This window comes from Lutra lutra, chromosome 8, assembly GCF_902655055.1.
Source record: "Lutra lutra chromosome 8, mLutLut1.2, whole genome shotgun sequence".
In the NCBI taxonomy this organism is placed as follows: Eukaryota; Metazoa; Chordata; class Mammalia; order Carnivora; family Mustelidae; genus Lutra; species Lutra lutra.
The window spans coordinates 35,063,408-35,084,763 of record NC_062285.1 but is presented as its reverse complement, the minus strand read 5'-3'; the positions used below and the strand labels follow the sequence as shown (position 1 = coordinate 35,084,763).

Below are 21,356 nucleotides of genomic sequence, written 5' to 3'. Positions count from 1 at the left end.
TGCTTAAAATGCCAAAGGCAGGGGTTGATTTTTTTCTCCCTTCCTCTGCAAGTCTGGTTTTGAGAAAAACCTGTTTGGAAACAAAATGACACATGTCCTTGCCACTAGTCACAATACTTCCCTTTTCCTTTTTCACAGGGAAATAAATGATCCTGACCAGTTATGACCAAACTGGGTAAAAGGTTCTGTTCCAAACATGGTGAGGACCCAAGTCTAGTTTATTTAATTAAGTAAGAAAATGAAACTAAAATCATCCATAAAGTAGTTGAGCTAGGGCAATGAGAGGATTTGCTCATGTTCTAGGTCTTGGGAATCAGCAACCCATGCCAAGCAAAAAGGTAGAGGCGGGAAAGGAAAGGTTCTTCATCTTTTCTGGGAGCAGTGCTATAATGAGTACTCTTGGTCCAGCCTCTGGGTCCCTGAAGTCTCTGTACACTGTCTTAGGTATCCTTTTTGGAAGCCCACCTAGGCCCCTCTACATGATTCAGAATTACCTTCTCTGTCTCTGTCCCAGTTTTAAAGGAATATACCACTTAACCTAAATGCATCTCTCCTATAGCAAGCATTTCAGATCAATAAAGAGGGGGTTAAATGTAAAAATGGAAGGGAAGTTGTAAGAGAGGAAAGGCGACCTTCAGGCCAGAGAAAACTCTTTTAGGTACAAGTTTACCCAGGTCAGCTGCCCTTAATTGGTCCATGAGAGCACAAATCTGGAACCAAATACCTAAGTCCGCAGTCGGTCTCCACCACTAAGTGAGACATTCAGTAAGTCACTACTCTCTGGGCCTTGAATTCCTTATGCAGAAAGCCGGGATTGGAACAGCACCTACCGTCCACGGCTGCTATGAGGACTGAATGAGTTCATCCACGCAGAGCCTGGTACACAGTCAATTGTCTCTAAGTGTCTGCTGCTGCTACCAGTGCTAACGTCATTATCATCCTTGTGTTAACTCTCCCCGCTTCTTTTCCTTTTCTACTCACAAACCCAACAATTCTCAATCGAAGGCAGCTTTGGTGGTGAAGGTGGGTGAAGCTTGGGGGGAAGACAGGGAAGAGTGCAGCTGGGACCTTCACAAGTCAGAGTTTTGTAGGCTGGGAGCAGTTTGTGCTGAAGGTTTGTTGTATAATCCAGAGGGGCTACAGAAGCCAGAAGTATTGCTACTCTTGATCTTCCCTGGGATGGTTACTCTGCCCCTCCTCTCTTCTCAGGTTCCAACACTGACATAGAGAAGACCTCCCCAAACTCAGACTTCCTCCATACTTATGTAAATCAACAACGGAAAACAAGCAGGAAAGAAGAGAGGACAAGGCTGGGACTAAAGTTTCACTCTGCCTTTTAGTTATTATGTAAAATAGTAAAGAAGTCAATAAAAGCTACTAGTTAACCACTCGCTGTATCTCTCCTTCCAGAGTTAACCAAACCAGATCCTTCATTGGAGATACAATTAAACAGACCTCTGTAGACCTATCTAATGCAGAAAGACTCCTTTCCTGGCTTCCATTCACACACCAAGACATGCTCGTTTCTCCTTTCTTGTGATAGACACTGAGCAAGCCATGCAAGAGGGATGCAGGGAGACCCAGCTGTTCTTATCACAAAACTTAATACTTACCAGAAACTCCTGCCTTTCTTCTCCCTTTCAGCAAGGTACAAACCAAGAGTCCTACTTCACCACCCTTCTGTAATCTGATTATCACCACTGTTCATTTTCTGTAAATTGTGGCAGTTGGCAGTTTTCTCTGTGAAATTCTGACTCCACAATGACAAGTCAATGAATTGCAGGGTTTGTAGTGATGGTTTCCCTGTCCTCCATCCCCAGTTTTTATCCAAAGACAGCTAAAGCCCAAACCATGACAACAGCAAGTCATGTACAGCAGAGCCCACGGGGGTAGGGATGTTCTATCCACTGGTATATCCCAAGCATCGCAGAGCCTGACACCCTCCACCATTCCAACTCCACAGGATCAGAGCTGAATTCTGAAAAAGTGGAACTGAAGATGGGCGAGGGAAGCATGAAAGAAAGGGGAAGTCCACAAAGAGTTTAGGTGAATTTCCAAACAATATCCCCATCATTCCCATAACTTACTGCATTATTTGTAGAAGCTAAAGCCTGGAAAGGAATCAGAATTTCAACTTTGCCATCTAAACGAGAAACTGAGAGCCTTACTACACAGATTTTAGCCCAGTGCTGCCCTGTCTCCAAGTTTACAATTTCAATGCACAGCCTAAGTTTAAAAAGCCTGGGTACTAAAGATATCCCCGGGGTTAGAAAATCACAAATTTCCTGCCCACAAACCACCTTGGTTCTCTCTGTCCCTATTCTTACCTTCTGGTCTTATTAAGTACTTCCTACTCTCCAAATATAGATGCCTTTTCGGCTCTGAATATTTTTTCTAAAGTAACGACCCTACACCTGGCTAGAAGAATGCCCCTGGCTCGAGAAAAATTCCAGGGTGTGAAAACTTTACGTCAATGAAAAATAAAGGCCCAGTACAATCACAGCGCCATCAGGCCCCAGGGAGGCACCAGCAACAAGAGTTAGGAACTGACACCTGCCCTTTAGTCACCACTAAAGCTTGGGATTTAAGAGCACACACTTCGAGATCTGACAGCCCAGGTTTGAGTGCCAGCCTTGCTCTCACTCCTTCGACTTAGGGTCCTACCAAACCCTAGTTCCTTATCTGTAAATTGGATAGGAACCAGGTCCACATTCCTAAAGACTGTTTGCAAGAGGAATACTCAAACCACGTTTTTCCTATAATTCTGGAATATAGGAATATATAATATACTATCAAAAAAAGCTCAAAAATGTTTAAAACATAGAGCACAATAAGAATTCACTAAGGGCTAAAACAATCTGAGCCAAATTTCTGACCTGAGAGTACATTTGACAATCAAACCCAGAATGTATACTATTCTCTTCCAGGCTCTTTACAGATGTGCTCACGGGGAGAAAGCAACCACAATAATGAATTGGCATCTGGGTGGCCAGGTAAGGAGAGGGCAAAGCCTCCCTGCTGGCAGCAACAATGCAAAATAAGCTACCTTTCTCACTATAAAACCCAACTCATTCTCACCCTTGGGGTACAAACCATCATCCTACATGACTGTCCACACAGTAAACTGTCAAATGGGACCAAATACTGATGTTCTGATGTTTAAATGCCATTCTCTCCATCTACAACCCACTAAAAAAGAATTAAGTAATAATAAGCCTTATTTTAAAAAGACACTTTTCACAATTCTCTGCCTTAATACACTTCAGGTTAACCTTAATTAATGTCTGTGTTAAACACCAACATTAAAAGAACGTAACTGTGATCTGCATGCATTCTTAGAAACGCTTTCCCCGAATTAAACCTCCGGAGAAAAAACCAGCCAAGACATAGGGCTAATCCATGCCCCTTAATGGGATGAGGTAGAGGCCTTGCCTGAGGGGCCCAACAAAGAATTGTGATGACTAGTTTACCATCCATGCCAGAACCTGCAAAGGCTATCACTACAGGTCTGGCTTTCTGCTAACACAAGGCAATTCTCTGATGTGTGTAAGGGCTCCTCGAGGTAGTTTTTAAACCAGGAATTTACAGTTGTACCACACAGACCTCCAATAACACTATCACCTTGTAAGGCAGTTAGGCAAGGGGGGGGATGGCTCATAGATAAGTGACGTACGTGGCTGCCATCATCTCACCCAGTCCACCACTACCCTAAGAAAACAAAAGGCAAAAGCACTTCATGCTTCTCATGGCCACCTGCCCAGAGAGACCCAACAATCCACACTCAGCCTCTGTTAGACTCCAGGTCAAGACAGGATCTACCCCACTGGAAGCCAGCGCTCTCCTGGCCACGGTGCAACAGAGGAGTCCCATACCCCAGCTCGAGTGGAAGGCCAATGGCCCGGAGGCTGGGCCTGGGCGCCAGGGCAGGACGCACCCCATCCCCATGCCTCGGGGACCGCCCCCCGGGTTAAGATAAGAGATCTTCGCCCCCGCCCCCAAAGCTTCCTCAGAACACTCAGTCTCAGCCACTCTCCTTCCCACTCCCACAAGACGCTGGAAACCTCCCCAATCCCCTGGCTTCCCCCAGTGCCAGCCTCCCCTGGAATTCCTGGGCACGCGCGGCCGCACTTGACCGAACATCCAACTCCTGCAGGTCAAGGACTCGGGTCGGGAGAGCCGGAGAAGCGCGAGGAGGGGCTTCCTCGTTCCCTCCGCCGCCCCTCTAGGAAAAGGGCTCGAAGGGGCCGCCAGAAGGAGGCGCCAAGCGCCCACGGCCGGGTCCCGAGCCCTCCCGGCTGCCCCGGGTAAGGTCTTCAGCCACAGGTCTGGTCGCGGCTCTCGCCGTCTCTGGAGTCACCCTTGGGGGCCCCGGAAACCCTGCGCTCAGGGCGCGGGTGGGATGCGGCCCCCACGGAACGGTTGGGGCCGGTCTAGGTCTCGAACCCCGGTCCTCACCTCCGCCTCATGCTGGTGTGTCCCCCGGCGCCAGCGTCCCCTGGCCGGCCCGGGCCGCCAAGCCCCGCTCCGGGCGCGCAGCCCCGCAGCGCCGCAGCCCCCGCGCGCCAGCCGCAGCGTCCGCGCGGGTAACAGCAGCGGCGGCAGCTGAAGCGGCGGCAGCTGAAGCAGCGGCGCCGCCGCCGGTGGCTGGGCGGGCACATGGGAGGGCGGGGGCTGCGGCCCTTCAGCCCTGGCCATAGGACCCCAGTCTCGGGGGCGACAGATCTAAGTGCGCCTCGGAAACTGGCACGTGGTTCCCGTCCTGGATTCCAGCTGTTGCTACCTGCAGACTCAGGCTTTGCCAGAATCTCAATGGTATATGCAAAAGGTAAAGAAATAGGGTGTCGCCACTCCCTTCCTCCTCTCTATCACCCCGCACGGTCCATATGGTACATTCCCCAAAGCCCCGCCCAAGTGAGAAAGGGAGGAGTTGATTGGTTGGGAATCCTGGAAGGGCGCAAGGAACCACACAAAATGGCCAATGGAAAAACACGGTGGGCATATCAAACCTGCCAGATGGGGAGAAGAGAGGATTCGTTTAAAGGGAACTTGTTTGTTTCCCTCAGAAGCCGTCACAAAACAAAACCAGAATTTTCTTCCTGATCTTATCCAGACGGGAAACAACGAGATTAAGGGCTCCTCAAATTCTGGGGTAAGAGAGCTAAAAGAAGATGTGGAGAGAATTGAACCAGATATATGTGTGTGACTTTGGGTAGGTTACTCTATATCTCTCGGCCTCAGTTTCCTCATCTAATCCAATGACAATATTGGACTAGAAATGATCTCTGATGATCCTTTCATATTTTGTGGTCCTCTAATCCTTTGCGTGGGATTGGCAGTATTTACATATATTCTTCAATTTTCAGTATGCTCCCCCATCTTAAAAAACGTTGGTTGAAAGTACACTTTTCTGGGGGCGCCTGGGTGGCTCAGTGGGTTAAGCCGCTGCCTTCGGCTCAGGTCATGATCCCAGGTCCTGGGTTCGAGCCCCGCATCGGGCTTTCTGCTCAGCCGGGAGCCTGCTTCCTCCTCTCTCTCTGCCTGCCTCTCTGCCTACTTGTGATTTCTCTCTGTCAAATAAATAAATAAAATCTTTAAAAAAAAAAAAAAGTACACTTTCTGATTGGAAGGACACTTTCTGGTTGAAAGTACACTTTATACAGACAGTATAGACCCCATCTTGTGTAAAGACACATTCAATATTCTTTGTCCCTCCTCTCTTAAAGCAAAGCATTTTTCTTATGTGTGGTGAACACCCCCAACTCTCTACTCCCCGCTACGAATATCTCATAATTTCTACTCTTACAAGAGTCACCTTTTCTTCTTCCTTCTCTCTTCCTCCATATATAAAAGTTTCAATTTGTAATTACTACACCTGTTGAAGCGTCCAGAATCCATACTTTTAGCAACACAGCTCACTGGGCAATCCTCATTAGAGTGGCTGAAGCACTATCTGAAGTGTCTGGCATACCATTCAACTATTCATGGCCAATTATGCTTTTAGTCACACTACACGTCAAATTCAAGACTTGAAAACAACCCTTGGGGGGCCTACTTTGCTCAATTTTAGAGCTTTATACCAGCAGTTAGACCAACATTTTGGCCACCAAACTTCAGACCAACTCCACCTTTATTTTTCAGAACTTTTCAATCTTCCATCATCTGCTCACCCTACATCCACTCAACCTTCTTCCAAATTATATGAGGTGTTAGGGATACTTTTCTAATAGCTCCACTATCCAGACCCCACCCCACTCCCAACTCATCTTCTGACTATTACTCAGTGAGTTCTAGAAAGTCTAGTTTCTCCCCAGGTTGATTAACAGAAGCTGTGAATTTATAGAGCTCCCATTTCTACTCAGTGCCACCATAACCCTGAGTTTCTGCCCCGTATGCAATTTTGATTAATATAGTTTCCTCTCTCATTCATTTACAGCAGCAGCAGATGCTTACATTCATTAAATGCTTAGTATGTGCTAAGTACTATTGGGAAATGCTCTGTATGTATCATTTCATTTCACCATCACATGAACTCTATGAAGTGCTATTATTATTCCTGTTTTATGGAGAGAAAATGAGCCTTAGAGAAGCTGATTTGCCCAAGTACACATAGTTGAGGTCTGTCATTTCTACCTTCACAAACCCATAGTGCAATACTATCTCCTATTTCTTTTTTTTTTTTTAAAGATTTTATTTATTTGACAGACAGAGATCACAAGCAGGCAGAGACGCATGCAGAGAGAGAGGAGGAAGCAGGCTCCCCGATGAGCAGAGAGCCCGATGTGGGGCTCGATCCCAGGACCCTGAGATCACGACCCGAGCCAAAGGCAGAGGCTCAACCCACTGAGCCCCCCAGGTACCCCACTATCTCCTATTTCTTAAGAAGCTACAGCATGGAAATTCAAAAGATAATGTCATACACTTATATCATTTTTTACATGTCTATACCTATAATACCATTTCAGCCTCAAAATAACCATGTCAGGAAGGTTACGAGCAGTTTGTCTGCAGTGAGGAAAAAACTACAGCTCAGAAATGCTGACCAGTTTAACTATGGTGACAAAAGTGTTCAATAATGAAGTATGGTTTTCCAAGTTGTCATTTTCTCCCCACTGAAATCCCTGCTCCCTGGGTGAACACAATCTTTTCACATATAACCAGTAGAGAGCAATTATAAGCAACACGAGAACAAATAACAGCAACCCCCCCACCCCCCGCAGCATGGAATCCAGGGAGAAGGGCACCAGTGCTGACAGTGGGCGGAAAACAAGTCAAGGAAGGCTTCTACAAGGAGTGAGAGGCACTAAGCTTTTCTCTCTACTGTCGTGTTTATATTCTGTCTTTGAGATTATGCCTTTGACACACCTGGCAAACTCAGTAGCAAAGGGCAACAAAAACTGCCCGCAGCCCCCACCACTGCCTGAAGTACCTGGAGATACAATCAGCCCTGCGCCCAGGAGGAAGGGATTTCTATGTGCAGGGCTGCTGCTGCTCACAGATTCTGGGAAGTTTCCTAGTTGCTGTTTAGTAAAGTACCCTGCTCCGCTGACACTTGTAAACACAGCCCTGAAAATGTAAGCTGGGCTAATGATCTCATTCTTTTTAAACTGCAGAAATCCTCACAGGGCTGGACAACCTGGCAAAATGATGTGGGAGCCAATAAACTTTTAATGTCATTAAGAAGACTAAGCCTGGTAATTCTGAAGGCAATACTTCTGTTTCGATCTCTGCCTGGCCCAGGACTAGTCAGTCCAGTTAATTTTCACTCCCACTGCTCTCCTGTCTTGTCTTATCCCCAGAGAGCTCAAAAATGCCTCTTTTTAGGGGCACCTGGGTGGCTCAGTGGGTTAAGCCTCTGCCTTTGGCTCAGGTCATGATCTCAGGGTCCTGGGATTGAGTCCCGCATCGGGGAGCCTGCTTCCCTCCTCTCTCTGCCTGCCTCTCTGCCTAATTGTGATCTCTGTCAAATAAATAAATAAAATCTTTTTTAAAAAAGCCTCTGTTTATCTAAGTGTTTCCTTTATGCACTCTAACATTTAGTGGGCACCTACCATGAGCAAAGGACTGTCAGGTTGTGTGGGGTTATCCTGACTGATCGCAAATGAAGCTGTACTCTCCAAGTGGAGAGGGTGATAAACATCAAATTCATTTGGTGAGGAATGGGTCAGCCCAAACTCCTCAAAGTCTGTGACAGGATTCCATTCCCAGGCTGACTGCAAGCTCATGTCAGAAAGCATGTCCTTGGGGTGCCTGGGTGGCTCAGTGGGTTAAAGCCTCTGCCTTCGGCTCAGGTCATGATCCCAGGGTCCTGGGATCGAGCCCCAAATTGAATGGAGCTCTCTGCTCGGCAGGGAGCCTGCTTCCCTCTCTCTCTCTCTTTGCCTGCCTCTCTGCCTACTTGTGATCTCTGTCTGTCAGATAAATAAATATAAAATCTTTAAAAAAAAAGTGGTGAATATATATTTTTCCTCCCAAGTGCCCTGAAATTAAGCAGGAAAATGAGTGTTTCCCTTTTCCTCCATTTAACCACCCTTCTCCCAAACCCCTGAAAAATGATAGAAAAATCAGAGTAGAATTTGTTCAAATGATCGGAGCTCAGATAAACTCAGTGTCATTTTACCTGAAACAATAAAAAAGGTAGTGGAACAGATGGCTCAACACATAAATCTATACACTATAACTTTGAAATGGGTGACAAATCCATGCATAGAAATTTTTTCAGCTGTAAAATGTATCAGTCACCAATTAGTACAGGCTAATATTAAAATCAGTTTGTGCTTCTTCAATAAGACCCAATTCTGTGATGGGGATAAATCCAAGACAGGCCAAGCTGGCAGCCCATCCTCCAGTACTGAGTGGTTCACCAGTCCACTCAATGTGACTCTCAGCTCCTGCTTAGCTTTCGTGTACTTTAGCTTTCTGTTTTGTGGTTGCCTCTACATAAGTCTTTTTCTCTAGCCATCAACAGCCTAATTTCTCATGGAAGAATTTACCTCTCCCCATTTTCAGTGTAGTTTGGCTGGAATTAATCACAACCCTTCTCTGGACTTGAAGTGGGATACAGGTAGCACTGGAAGTTGCTGGCAGCCATCTGGGGCCATGAGGTAGACTTTGACTGCAGAAGGAGAAAACCTGAAGGAGTGGAGTTGAGAAATGGAGAGAAGCAAAGTTGGATTTGGTCACGTATGTGAGCCTTGAATCAAGTTTCTTGGGAAGCCAGTTATATGAAACAGTAAATACTCCCCCCCCCCCGCTTTTTTAAACGTAAATCAGATTTTGTTAGCTTTCTGTCACTGGCAATGCAAAAAATGCTGACTAAAACACTAGTTGTGGAGAGATTCTGTAGTCCAAATATCACATCCATTACCACTGCTAGTTCAGTTCATCATGACTCCAGGAGGTTATTTACCTTGAAGCTATCTCCAGGGAAATCCCAAGCTATGTGTAGCGTAAAGTCTCCTAGGATGACGGACAGACTCAGAATGCTCTCTTCTCTCTCTATAGGATAAGAGAGTCAAGAGGGAAAAAGAGGCTGGTTTGGTACAATTTTGATTCCTGGGCTACATGCATTGTCATATAGACCTATGAAGACATGAGATGAAAAACTTGATGCCCTTGTCCTCTCCTCTTCTTGAAATAACCCAGTCTTCTGGAGAAAAGGGAATCATAGATTGGGATGTCCAAGAACTGGAATACATCCTCAGTTCTGGGGTTTATCCCTAGGCTAACATTTCATAGTGGGGTTTAAAAAAGTTAGAAATCTTTTAACAAATTAAATATAACTAACTCCCGATTTGCAAGTCTCACCATGCTAGGAAAAGCTTAAACACAACTTGAAAAATTGAAAATCTATTTTTGCATCAATTTTCCATAATACAATGTCAAAAAATTAAGAAGTGTTTGCCTCAACTCATTGCTACGTACGTTCTGCGGTCAGAAATTCTATCTACGTGTAAGCAAACTGAAACCAGTATAGTCTATAGAAGAAATCTCTAATCACTAAAGTTGCTGCAAAATAACATCTATGGTTACCACATTGTAATTATCATCAAAATAGAGTTTCCTAGAGTCCCAGTGCAAGAAGGCTCTTCTCTAATCCAACTCAGACCAAGTTCTTGAAAGTCTCTAGAAACATGGCAAATATTGCTAACAGGATTTTTCTGGACTGATTACTTCATATGCAGCCACATCTAAGAAAAATTTACCAAAAATTATATATATGTCTACACACACACACACACACACAGAGGTATCTATATATAGATATCTCTGTGTATATATCTATCTATATAGATAGATATATAGATATCTTTATCTATAGATATCTAATTTGAAAGGATAAATATTAACATGTTAACATCTAAGTGAAGCAAGGGATGGGTAGGGTATGAGATTCTCTTCTTTTTGCTTATTTGTGCTTTTTCATTTTGGGAAAGAATGGACTATGGAACATACTTTTGTAATGAGAAAAAATAAAAACAACAGCCTCCTCCTCCTCAACAGCCTCCTCCTCAAACAGCGCCCCCCCCCCCCCAAAAAAAGAGAAAAAGGAATGAGTAGGGCATCCACATGTTTTCAACTTTACACAGTCTTTGCGTGCTCTGGCTGCCTCCACAATCGTGGCCGTCTTTCGTACGGCCAACGTCTTGTCCTGCTTGGAAACCCAGCCTATTTGCTTCAACAAGAGCTGCAGCGTGCCTCAGCGCAGTCCCTCAGAGAGTATATCATGGCAAAATCATTGGCTTCAGCAAAATAAAATCTCTAAGTTAGTTTAGGCCCCTTAGGCCAGATATCCCTAAACCTTATCTAGAAGAGAAGTTACTTTGATTTTCTGCAAATCTTGAATTCCTGACAGTGAAAGCCCTAAGGAAGGAGTGGGGACAGAAGATGGCTCTGGGTCACCACTATTGACTTCAACTCCTGCCTGCCTACTGGGAAGCCTCATGAGAATTTTGGGAGGAAGAGGGGTGCCTGGGTGACTGCCCCCAGCTCAGGTCTTGATCCTGGAGTCCTGGGATCAAGCCCTGCTTGGGGTTCCCTGCTCGGTGAGGAGTCTGCTCTTCCCTCTGCCCTCTGACCTCACCCTTCTCATGCTCTCTCATGCTCTCGTTCTCTCTCTCTCTTAAATTAATAAATAAAATCTTCAAAAAAAAAATTGGGAGGAGGAAAGGTGGTGCAAGCTGAGTTGAGACTAGGTAATGGCAGGTAGTTTGAAAGCCCTATTATATAAGCTTAAGCTTTGTTACCAGTGTGTCACTAATGGGTGCCACACTGTGATGCCCTCAGCTCTCCGGGCTGCCTGGTAGGACCAGCAGTGGCCAGAGCCTTCCATCTAGCCTCTTCCTGCAGGAGTACCTTGTCAGTTCACCCCAGGGTACTGGTCAAATACCATCTTCTACATGTGCCATAACATAGCACACATATGGAGAACACTGAAGTAGATTTCAGGATGTACTGTTATACCACAATTTGCTGATCTGGAACTGCTATCTTACAGAAAGTGACGTGAGAACACCAGCAGCAAGCCTTCACAGAGCTGTTCCTCTGTGCCAGGTCCTGGATCAGTTCTGTGGTGGGTATCACCGACTTGTGCCTACTCAGCACCCAGGCCCTCTCTCGGGGAATAGCACCTACATCTTCCGTGGGAACTTCCTTTCCCTGCTGCATGCAGGCCTGTGGGCATGTCAGCCAAGGCATCTTGTTCACCTGTGAGGTAGACAGCACACAGCCCAGCCAAGACCAGGCTGACTTCTCTTCTTAGAATTTCAGTGTTATCCAGAAAGACACAAGAACTGAAATTGACCTAAGCTGTTACATCCTGTTGTGAATATCCTGAAGAAGGAAACTGGTTCTCTCTCTACTCTCTAGATCCCCTTAGCAGCCCTGGTCCTCATCCTTGGCAAGATCTGGTAGTATACTTTTCATTCATTTATGTTAGCTAATTCATCTTCTTCCAATAAATTTCTTCCACCGCTCCCCAAAGTTAGTCCTAAAGTCTATCTCTCTTGTTTGCAACCACAAAAAACCCCCAAAGGTGTGAGATAACCTTCTTAAGAACCTAGTTTTGTGTCATTATTATCCCTATTTTAATACAAGGTAATTGAACTTCAGAGATGTTAAAAAACTTGCCCAAGGTTACACAGCTAATGAATGCCACCCACAGTCAGAATCTTAGCCCAAGTCTGTCTGACATGGAGGCATAATAGAGCAGGTTTTGTCCTGAGAGCAAAATGAGCTCAAGTCCCCACTTTTCTGCATAAAACCCTGGTTACATTAGTGTCTCCAAATTGCAGTAATTCCCTTATTTCACAGAGTTGTTGAGGGTTGATGGAAATAATGTACATGAAGGCAGTGGCCTGGAGTATGTGCTTAATACATATTAATTTTCTTTCCCTAAAAATGAAGATTATTATCTCTGTAGGGTTAGTTCAACAAATCAATTCTTTTTTTAGTCCAAAGATTACTACTTCTGACTTGATTCAAGTACAATTTCTCTCTCCCTCCGTCCTTCGCTCTCTTTCACACACACACACACACACACACACACACACACACACACACACACACACACACACAGTTTTGTTTATGGAGGTTTCCCTCATATCTCTGTCCTCCACCTGTGTCCTGATGTCCTGTCTGTGGAAGGCCTATCAGAAAATGCAGACACCCTTAGGAAAAAGAGCAGAGCGGGTACATAAATATGCATACAATCTTCCACCCAACCTGCCTTTGGAAAAAGAAGAGACAAAAATTTTCATTCCTCTTAAGGATATGGAAATGAGGCACAGAGACACTAAATGTCTATCTTTAGGTTACACAGCAAACCAAAGGTTAAGGTGGGGAGGCAGAAATGATACACTAGGCCATTTGGTCTGAAGGTGCTAGAGCCTAGAAGAGAAAGAGCAGGTTTTCTCTTCCTTCCTTCCTTCCTTCCTTCCTTCCTTCCTTCCTTCCCTTCCTTCCTTCCTTCCTTCCTTCTTTTCTTTTTTCTTTCTTTCTTTCTTTTTAAAGATTTTATGTATTTGAGAGAGAGAGAGAGAGCCAGAGAGAGAGTGCACATATAAAACCATGAGCAGGGGGAGGGGCAGAGGGAAAGGGAATAGCAGACTCCCAATGGAGCGGGGAGCCCGATGAAGGACTCCATCCCAAGACCCCGGGATCACAACGAGCCAAAGGCAGACACAACCAACTGAGCCACCCAGGCACCCCAAAAAAGCAGGTTTTCTAAGTTGTTGGTTTTCTTTTTGCCCCCACTCTCCTTCTCACCTCAAATAAAACAGCTCCATCATTTAAACAGCTACATTAGGCAAGTTTCTAAGAAAATTTCTCCAGATTTCTATCCATGCTACACCTTGTCTTTCTCTTCAGAGCTGTGACCTACTTAAAATTAGCTTATAATTCTTTTTTAAACATTTTAAGTAATCTCTACACCCAATATGGGGCTCGAACTCACAACCCCAAGATCAAGACTTGCATGCTCTACCAACCAAGCCAACCAGACATTCCTTAAAGTGATCTTATAATTGTTTTAATGAGGGGGGAGCCCAAAGATGGCGTTCACTATGCTGGAAAAATTAAAGTCCTCTCACGATATATAGATAAGGAGAAAGTGTTATTTGTACTAAGATTTCTGATGCTTCTTCAGAGATAAATTCAGGTTTTTCTAGGTTTGAGATGGTGAAAAACACAACTAAAAGACCTAATTATTCAGTCAATTATCAGATATTGACAAACTGCTTGCCATAAGCAAGGAATTTACCAAAACTGACATTAGCTCATAACAAGAATGAACAAAAATCCATATAGCTTGAGCTTATTCAACATAATTGTGACTCTCATTATTTCTCTGGTTTCTAGGGCCAAGAAAACAACATTCTACATTGTAATATTATAATTTCTGGGATTTCTTTTCTCCTCCACATGTACTTCTTTCTATCTTGAAGGTTTGAGAATTCTTTTTTTTTTTTTTAAGATTTTATTTATTTATTTGACAGACAGAGATCACAAGTAGGCAGAGAGGTGGGCAGAGAGAGAGGAAGGGAAGCAGGCTCCTTGCTGAGCAGAGAGCTCCATTCGATTAGGGGCTTGATCCCAGAACCCTGGGATCATGACCTGAACCAAAGGCAGAGGCTTTAACCCACTGAGCCACCCAGGCACCCCTTGAGAGTTCTTTATTAATGAAATGGCAATGTATAACAGCAAATGAATAATGAATTTTTAAAACTTAAAAATCATCTATAGTACATCAGTTTAGCACAGTAACTCGCACGTGAGGATTTTTGGCTTCTAGGTACACACAGTTATTTTAAATTACAAACATGAGGGACGCCTGGGTGGCTCAGTCATTGGGTGTTTGCCTTCGGCTCAGGTCATGATCCCAGGTGGGCTCGAGCACTGCATTGGCCTCCCTGCTCTGTGGGAAGCCTGCTTCTCCCTCTTCCACTCTCTCTGCTTGTGTTCCCTCTCTTGCTGTCACTCTCTGTCAAATAAATAAAATCTTAAAAAAAAAAAAAAAAAAAACTACTGGGGCGCCTGGGTGGCTCAGTGGGTTAAGCCGCTGCCTTCGGCTCAGGTCATGATCCCAGGTCCTGGGTTCGAGCCCCACATCAGGCTTTCTGCTCAGCAGGGAGCCTGCTTCCTCCTCTCTCTCTGCCTGCCTCTCTGCCTACTTGTGATTTCTCTCTGTCAAATAAATAAATAAAATCTTAAAAAAAAAAAAAACTACAAACACGGAATGCTTGCTATTTTATATTTTGTCATCCATTTAATCATAAACCTCTTCCATGTTTCTTTCTACTTGTCTCCGGATTTAAGCTTTTGTTATGAAGGCAAAATATTCCATTGTGTTGATGTACCATGAATTTTTTCACTATTCCTCCAATGTTGGACATTTCAGCTATTTCTATTTTTTTTTTATTAAGGTAGCACACTAGAGGATATCTTTCATGCATTTGGAATTTTAAAAATATTTATTTAAAAACTGTTTTGAGGAGCGCCTGAGTGGCTCAGTGGGTTGGGCCGCTGCTTTCGGCTCGGGTCATGATCTCAGGATCCTGGGATCGAGCCCCGCGTCGGGCTCTCTGCTCAGCGGGGAGCCTGCTTCCTTCTCTCTCTCTGCCTGCCTCTCTGCCTGCTTGTGATCTCTCTCTGTCAGATAAATAAATAAAATCTTTAAAAAAAATAAATAAAAATAAAAATAAAAACTGTTTTGAGAGGGGCACCTGGGTGGCTCAGTGGGTTAAAGCCTCTGCCTTAGCTCAGGTCATGGTCCCAGGGTCCTGGGATCAAGCCCCGCATCGGGCTCTCTGCTCAGTGGGGATCCTGCTTTCCCCTCTCTCTCTCTCTGCCTGCCTCTCTGCCTGCTTGTGATCTCTGTCTATCAAATAAATAAATATTTAAAAAAAAAAACTTGTTTTGAGAAAAATTCCAGGATATAGTACTTTCAGAACTTTTCCTATATACTACCATCTTCCATCGCCCCCCCTAATTTTACCAATTTACACTCCAACACACAATAAGCAATGCAATCTTATTGCCCCCTCAATGGCATTATGTTATTGTTTTTTTTTTAAGATTGTATATTTATTTATTTGAGAGGAGCCAGAGAGAGAGAGAGAGCGAGAGCGCACATGAGTGGGGAGGAGGAACAGAGGGAGAGGGAGAAGCAGACTACAGGCTGAGCAGGGAGATTAAGGGACTCCAGGATGATGACCAGAGCTGAAGGCAGACCTTTAACCAACTGAGCCACCCAGGTGCCCCAGTTTTTAAAATTTGTTAATCATTAGCAAAAAATAAAAGAGTAGCACAGTGTTATAATTTGCACTTTTGATTGCTGTCAAAATAAACACATATCTATGTGTTTGTTTGCTCATTTACTTCCTCAAGTGAGTGAATTTCTTTTTATGGACCCTGAATTTATCCAAGGAGTTCCTCCCCCACCCCCGTCAGGTTTATGGAGATGTAATTTACATATTAAAAATGTACTCTTTTTAGTGTTAGGTTCTGGCTTTTAACAGATATATGCCACTGTAAAATAGCTCTATTATCCTCAAACTCTCCTTGTTCCCCTTTGTAGTCAACTTCTCCCCCACACCTCCAGTTCCTGGTAATTGCTAAATTTGTTTTTTTTGTGTGTCTTTTCCAGAATGTCATGTAAATGGAATCATACAGTATATAGCTATGCATGGAATTCTAGTGTGTGCTTTTTTTTTTAAGTTCCAAAGGTTTGTTTTGTAGTATTCAAAATACTTTATTAAAGGTTTTGTTCAATCTCAAAAGAGCAGTACAGCATAGGAGGAACAGAAGTTGTGACTCTCACTCACATTCTTGTATCGAAACACCTGGGATAAAAAGGTCTTCTAGAATCAGCTCTGAGGTGGTCTGTTGGGGGAGGGCCTTGGGTTTGAGGTAGCATAAGCCACTGGGAGCCGTCCCTTATGTGGAATTAGTCGAAAGTAGCTCCAGTTCAGCTGAGAGAGCTAAGAGCAGGCAAGGTTAAGCCTGCCTATGGCCTGACTTGCCAAGTGAATGCTGGAGGAAGCCTGGGGGAGGCCCATGGTGGGTAAGGGAAAGCATTGTCTGGGGGGGGGGGGGGTCAGGTGGACTCCAAGAGGGAACAAAATAGTGTTGTGTGTGTGGCTGTGCACAGACTAGGAAAACAATGACTAAAGGGCAGGATGGAGGTGGTTACAACTGTCTTGGGTTGCTTGGAGAGAGGTATTAGGGAAGGACTTGTGGAGGGCAGAGCCTGAGAATGAAGGCATACAAATAATCCCGTGTAGCAGTGTGGTGTTTCTGTGGTCAGGAAGACCTCTCAGTTACTCCCTCAGTGGCCCTGGCACATTAGGCTTTGTGATCCACATCAGGTAGCTTGTATGATCTTTAAACAGAATCTGAGTTCTCTTGCCTTTTTATTTGGTGAATGAGGCTTGCTGAGGGTTTCAGAAGATATAGTACTTTCATACCTATCCCTCAAGGAGGCTGTAGCCGTTTTTCTAACCCAAATTAAAGCAGGAACAAAAGACAGCCATGATGGGAGAATTTCTGACTCCAGGCTGGTAAATGATACTTAATAGAGTATTTAAAATTCGAACTTCTCATGCCCAGAGTTTTGAGGTCTTACCTTATCTCCTTGAGGACCTTAGGTATTGCTGTGTAGTTTCTGCCTCCCACCTGCTTCACAGAACTTATGAATATTCATGAGATAACATTACCATGTGAGCATTGGAAGAACCTCCTGCAAGGTTTGCCCTCCAGTATGCAGTGGTACTTGCAGAGCTGATGCCTGAATTTTCAGGGAACCTAAGATTTTAGGATTCCCCTCAAGCTTAGGAGGAGTTCAAGCCCTTTGGAAGGGTTTTCAGCCGGATAGAGTAAGACTTTATAATTCTTAGGTGATCTTATTATTGTTTCTCCCTTTTTTAGAGTGACCACTGCATTCTAAACCCCTCCTCTTCCCTCCGAGTCCATTCTCCTTGCAGTGGGTGGAAGATTTACACATGTGACCCTGGTTAGTACCAATAGACATAAAGCCTATAAATCTACTGGAGCCGTGGCTTTCACCCTACAGACTTGCAAAGGCACACATCTCTTTCTCCCCTTGCCCTGGAATATAAATCAGAACATCTCAGTTAGTGACAGAACCTATTCTAAGAGAGATGCTTGCTCCCACCCACATCTAAAACATCACCTTCATTCTGGGCCCTTTGGGCAGCTAGATCCCTGCCATCTGTCTTAGCTTGTAGCTTCTAGGCATTCACAACATTTATACTGTGCCCCACAGCAGTAGCTTCTTTGAGAGGCTTAGTTTAACTATCAAATTCAACTGGAAAAATGTCATCCTAATTAATTGGAATGGTGGATTGCAAACTTACTTCATTAGCATCACCTCGGAGCCTCTAAAAAGCCCACAGCTTAGGCTGTGTCCCAGACCAATTAAGTTAGAATCTCTGGGGATGGGACCCAGGAATCGGTATTTTTTTTAAAGTTCCCCAGGTGTTCCAACACGCAGCGGCCGAGAACCACTGAACAGTACTGCAAAGACCCAACAGTTCTGCCTTCTGTTTACCTTTTAACAAGATTTCACCTTTCCCTTGAAAGGAATCTTAATAACAATGAAAACTCTAAGTAGTTGATCACAGTGCTAGGCCAATAACAAAGCTTTTTTTCGAGGGAGGGGTGGAGAGGAATGGGAAGGGTAGTCTGGCAAGGAAAGGACTTAATACACAGAAAGTACTTTGCCACGGAGTCGTAATCATTCAATTCTAAAAACAAGATGCAGTCCCCTAGAAGCCATCTGGCGCTTCCCTGTGCTTCCAAGAAGTAATGAATTTGACCATCCTTTTGTTAAAAATCTCCAGGAGAAGGAGTGCCCTGCATCCCTCCGCAGCTTCCCGGTACACGCGTGTGCGCGCGCCAGTGTCGCCTTTGGGTTGTGTACTTAGCGGCGCAGACAAGCGCTCGCGCCCTCTACTGGCATGAAGTGGATTTCTCTCCTCGTGTAACAATTGTTTCTTCTGGCTGAGGTAATGGATTCATTTCCTTGAGCTCACCAGAAAGGAACAAGGACTTCCTGGCATTCCTCTGACATCTGGCATGGCACTGGTTTGCCTGCGGACGTTATTTCTTTGATTGTTGGATAGGAACGCAAAGCAAATGGGATGAAGGTGCTGGGAAACGGAGCCCTGCTGCTTCTCGGATAACCTTTGGAGTGTTTATTTGTGATGCTTGGTATCTGCACCAGTGGGGTGTTCTGCGGTAATGGGGACACAGACTGGAGTGTAGCTCCCACTGGCTAAGGGAGTAGCGCATTTAAAGGGAGAAGGAAATAACAATTCCCAGAAACCCAAAGATGTCAGAAGGGAAAATGCTTCCCAATCATAAGCAATTTAAAAATGTGATTTTTTTAAAAGGCAGTAATCAAAACAAACATATAACCTTGTCATTTCAGAGATTGTTCACCCAAAGGAAAACTTGATGGTACTCACCGATTAGGGCTTCAAAGGGCATCTCCTCGATAGGTAACAGATGCTTGCTCTCCAGAGTCGGTTGGTCCTCAGTGTACAGATGCCGCGGCTATGGCTGCACACACCTTCAGTGCTGCCCACTCCACCTTCCCGCTGGACCCCCCACCGGAGGTCGGCATCGGGAGGCTCCAAGGTACAGCCGTTTCTCCCCCTTGTCCCTTCTCCGCAACTCTCTCCCAGGGTCCAGGGATTCACAGTCGGGGCATCAAGGAAGGACCTAGATCCTGGGTGTCTGCCTCTCGCTTCTTGTCCTCACTGCTGCATCTCAGCTGGGGTTGGGGAAGTCAGTGCGGCAGAGCTGGATGCTGGCTCGTCCCGGTTGCTATGGTGACCAGGAGCGGGCGGCTTGATGGTGGCTGGGGAAGGCAGTGGGGAAAAGGTAACAGATGAGTGATGACGTGATAGATTCTCCTGGGATGTGCTGACCCACAAGGGAGCTAAGAGAAGTGGAGTTCCTGAATGGTACTGTCCGGAATGTCTGTTTTTTAGCCTCCAACCAAAACCAAAACCAAACCCTCCTTCCTCCTTCGGGATTCTTTCCCTCCCCCGCTCCCCAATGGCCATCTCAACACACACACACTAGCATTTTAAGGCTTGGAATTTCCAGCCATAATTTAAGCCCCCCTGCCCTAGGGAATCCTGCTAAATGGAGATCAGTGCGTGACTCCCTGGGGGAAGGGTGCAGTTGCAGGAAGCCTCTTAAGGGCTCAGGACCTAGACCTTTCTCCTTTACTCTGAGAAGGGCTCCTGCTGCTGGAGTTTAAAGTGATTTTATTTCACACTCCCAAACAATGCCCCCTGGATTGTCATGGCCCATGGAACTTGAAAGAAACCTGCCAAGCACTTAAAGATGGAAGACTGGATAGATTTGAATAAATTCCTACCAGCATTTGCTTATTATAATTATAGCATTATAATCAGAGCGGAAAGAAGCCTTAGAGATTATTTTGTCTTCAAGGATCATTGGCTTCAGTATGATATCCATCTTGGCTCTGTAGTCAAAAGCAGATTGACTCCAGCCAGCACTCTCAGAAGAGGGCTGACCCTTGCTTGAAGACTTGGAGAAAGGGCTCTTGTCACAAGGGTTATCCCTTAATCATGTCATTGTCTGCCTCATTAACATGTTCCCCTCATTTCCGTAGTCTTTAATCTGAGGATCAGGCTATTGAGAAGATCAGGGTTGTAGTGCAGAGGTGGTACCTGCTTGAGTCCTGAGTCCTTCGTCCACTACAGAACTCTGCTTCAATGTCTGTTCCACCTACATATCTGCAGGTGTTTTGCTCTACTTCTAGAATAAGGGAGGGAATACATTTTTACTGAGTTCAGACAATGTTCCTGGGCTTTTCATGGGTTATTTCATTTAATCCTCCTGTCAACCTACGAGATTTTACATCACTTTTATAAATTAAGAACATAAAAGCCCACAAAATAAGTTACTTGCTTGTGCAAGGCTATTCATGTAGATAAGTGGTAAAACTGGAATTGCCACCCAGTTCTGTGTGACATGATAGTGGACGGCATGAGGCCATCAGGATTTGGCCCATTAGGGAAAACTTCCTGGGATGTCCAGAATCACTGATAATTTCTTCTACTTCTCATTTACTACTTTTATCTATTTCCATTTTTAAAAAAGATTTTATTTATTTATTTGATAGACAGAGATCTGAAGTAGGCAGAGAGGCAGGCAGAGAGAGGAAGCAGGCTTAATGCCAGGACCCTGGGATCATGACCTGAGATGAAGGCAGAGGCTTTAACCCACTGAGCCACCCAGGCACCCCTATTTCCATTGTTTTTTTTTTTTTAAGATTTTATTTATTTATTTGTTAGAGAGAGAGAGAGCATGAGCACAGGCAGACAGAGTGGTAGGCAGAGGCAGAGGGAGAAGCAGGCTCCCTGCTGAGCAAGGAGCCCGATGCGGGACTCGATCCCAGGACGCCGGGATCATGACCTGAGCCGAAGGCAGCCGCTCAACCAACTGAGCCACCCAGGCGTCCCTCCATTGTTTTTAAAAAGAAATAAGATGCCAGGGCGCCAGGGTGGCTCAGTCATTAAGTGTCTGCCTTCAGCTCAGGTCATGATCCCAGGGTCCTAGGATCTAGCTGTGCATCTGGCTCTCAGCTCAGTGGGAAGCCTGCTTCTCCCTCTCCCACTCCACCCACTTGTGTTCCCTCCCTCTCTCTCTCTGTCAAATAAATAAATAAAATTTGATAAAAATAAATAAAAAGAAATAAGGTGTTTATTTTAGAAAACTTGAGGGGTGCTTGGGTGGCACAGTTGGCTGAGTATCCAACTCTTGGTTTTGGTTCAGATTGTGATCTTAGGGTCCTGAGACTG

At 44.9% G+C, this 21,356-nt stretch overlaps 1 protein-coding gene across 26 annotated transcripts in view; it reads right to left on the bottom strand.

Annotated features, from left to right (window-relative positions):
• Positions 1–19,378, bottom strand: part of MICAL3 (microtubule associated monooxygenase, calponin and LIM domain containing 3) — a 214,573-nt gene extending 195,195 nt beyond the window's left edge. For 5 of the 26 annotated variants that reach the window (XM_047741607.1, XM_047741603.1, XM_047741612.1 and 2 more), the window contains exon 1: positions 4,456–4,750. The gene's annotated coding sequence lies outside the window, so the exon portion shown is untranslated. Of the gene's footprint in view, positions 1–4,455; positions 4,755–18,983 lie in introns of those variants that run through there. The other 21 variants (XM_047741604.1, XM_047741601.1, XM_047741605.1 and 18 more) reach the window with 12 other exon arrangements.
• Between the last annotated feature and the right edge of the window lie 1,978 nt (positions 19,379–21,356).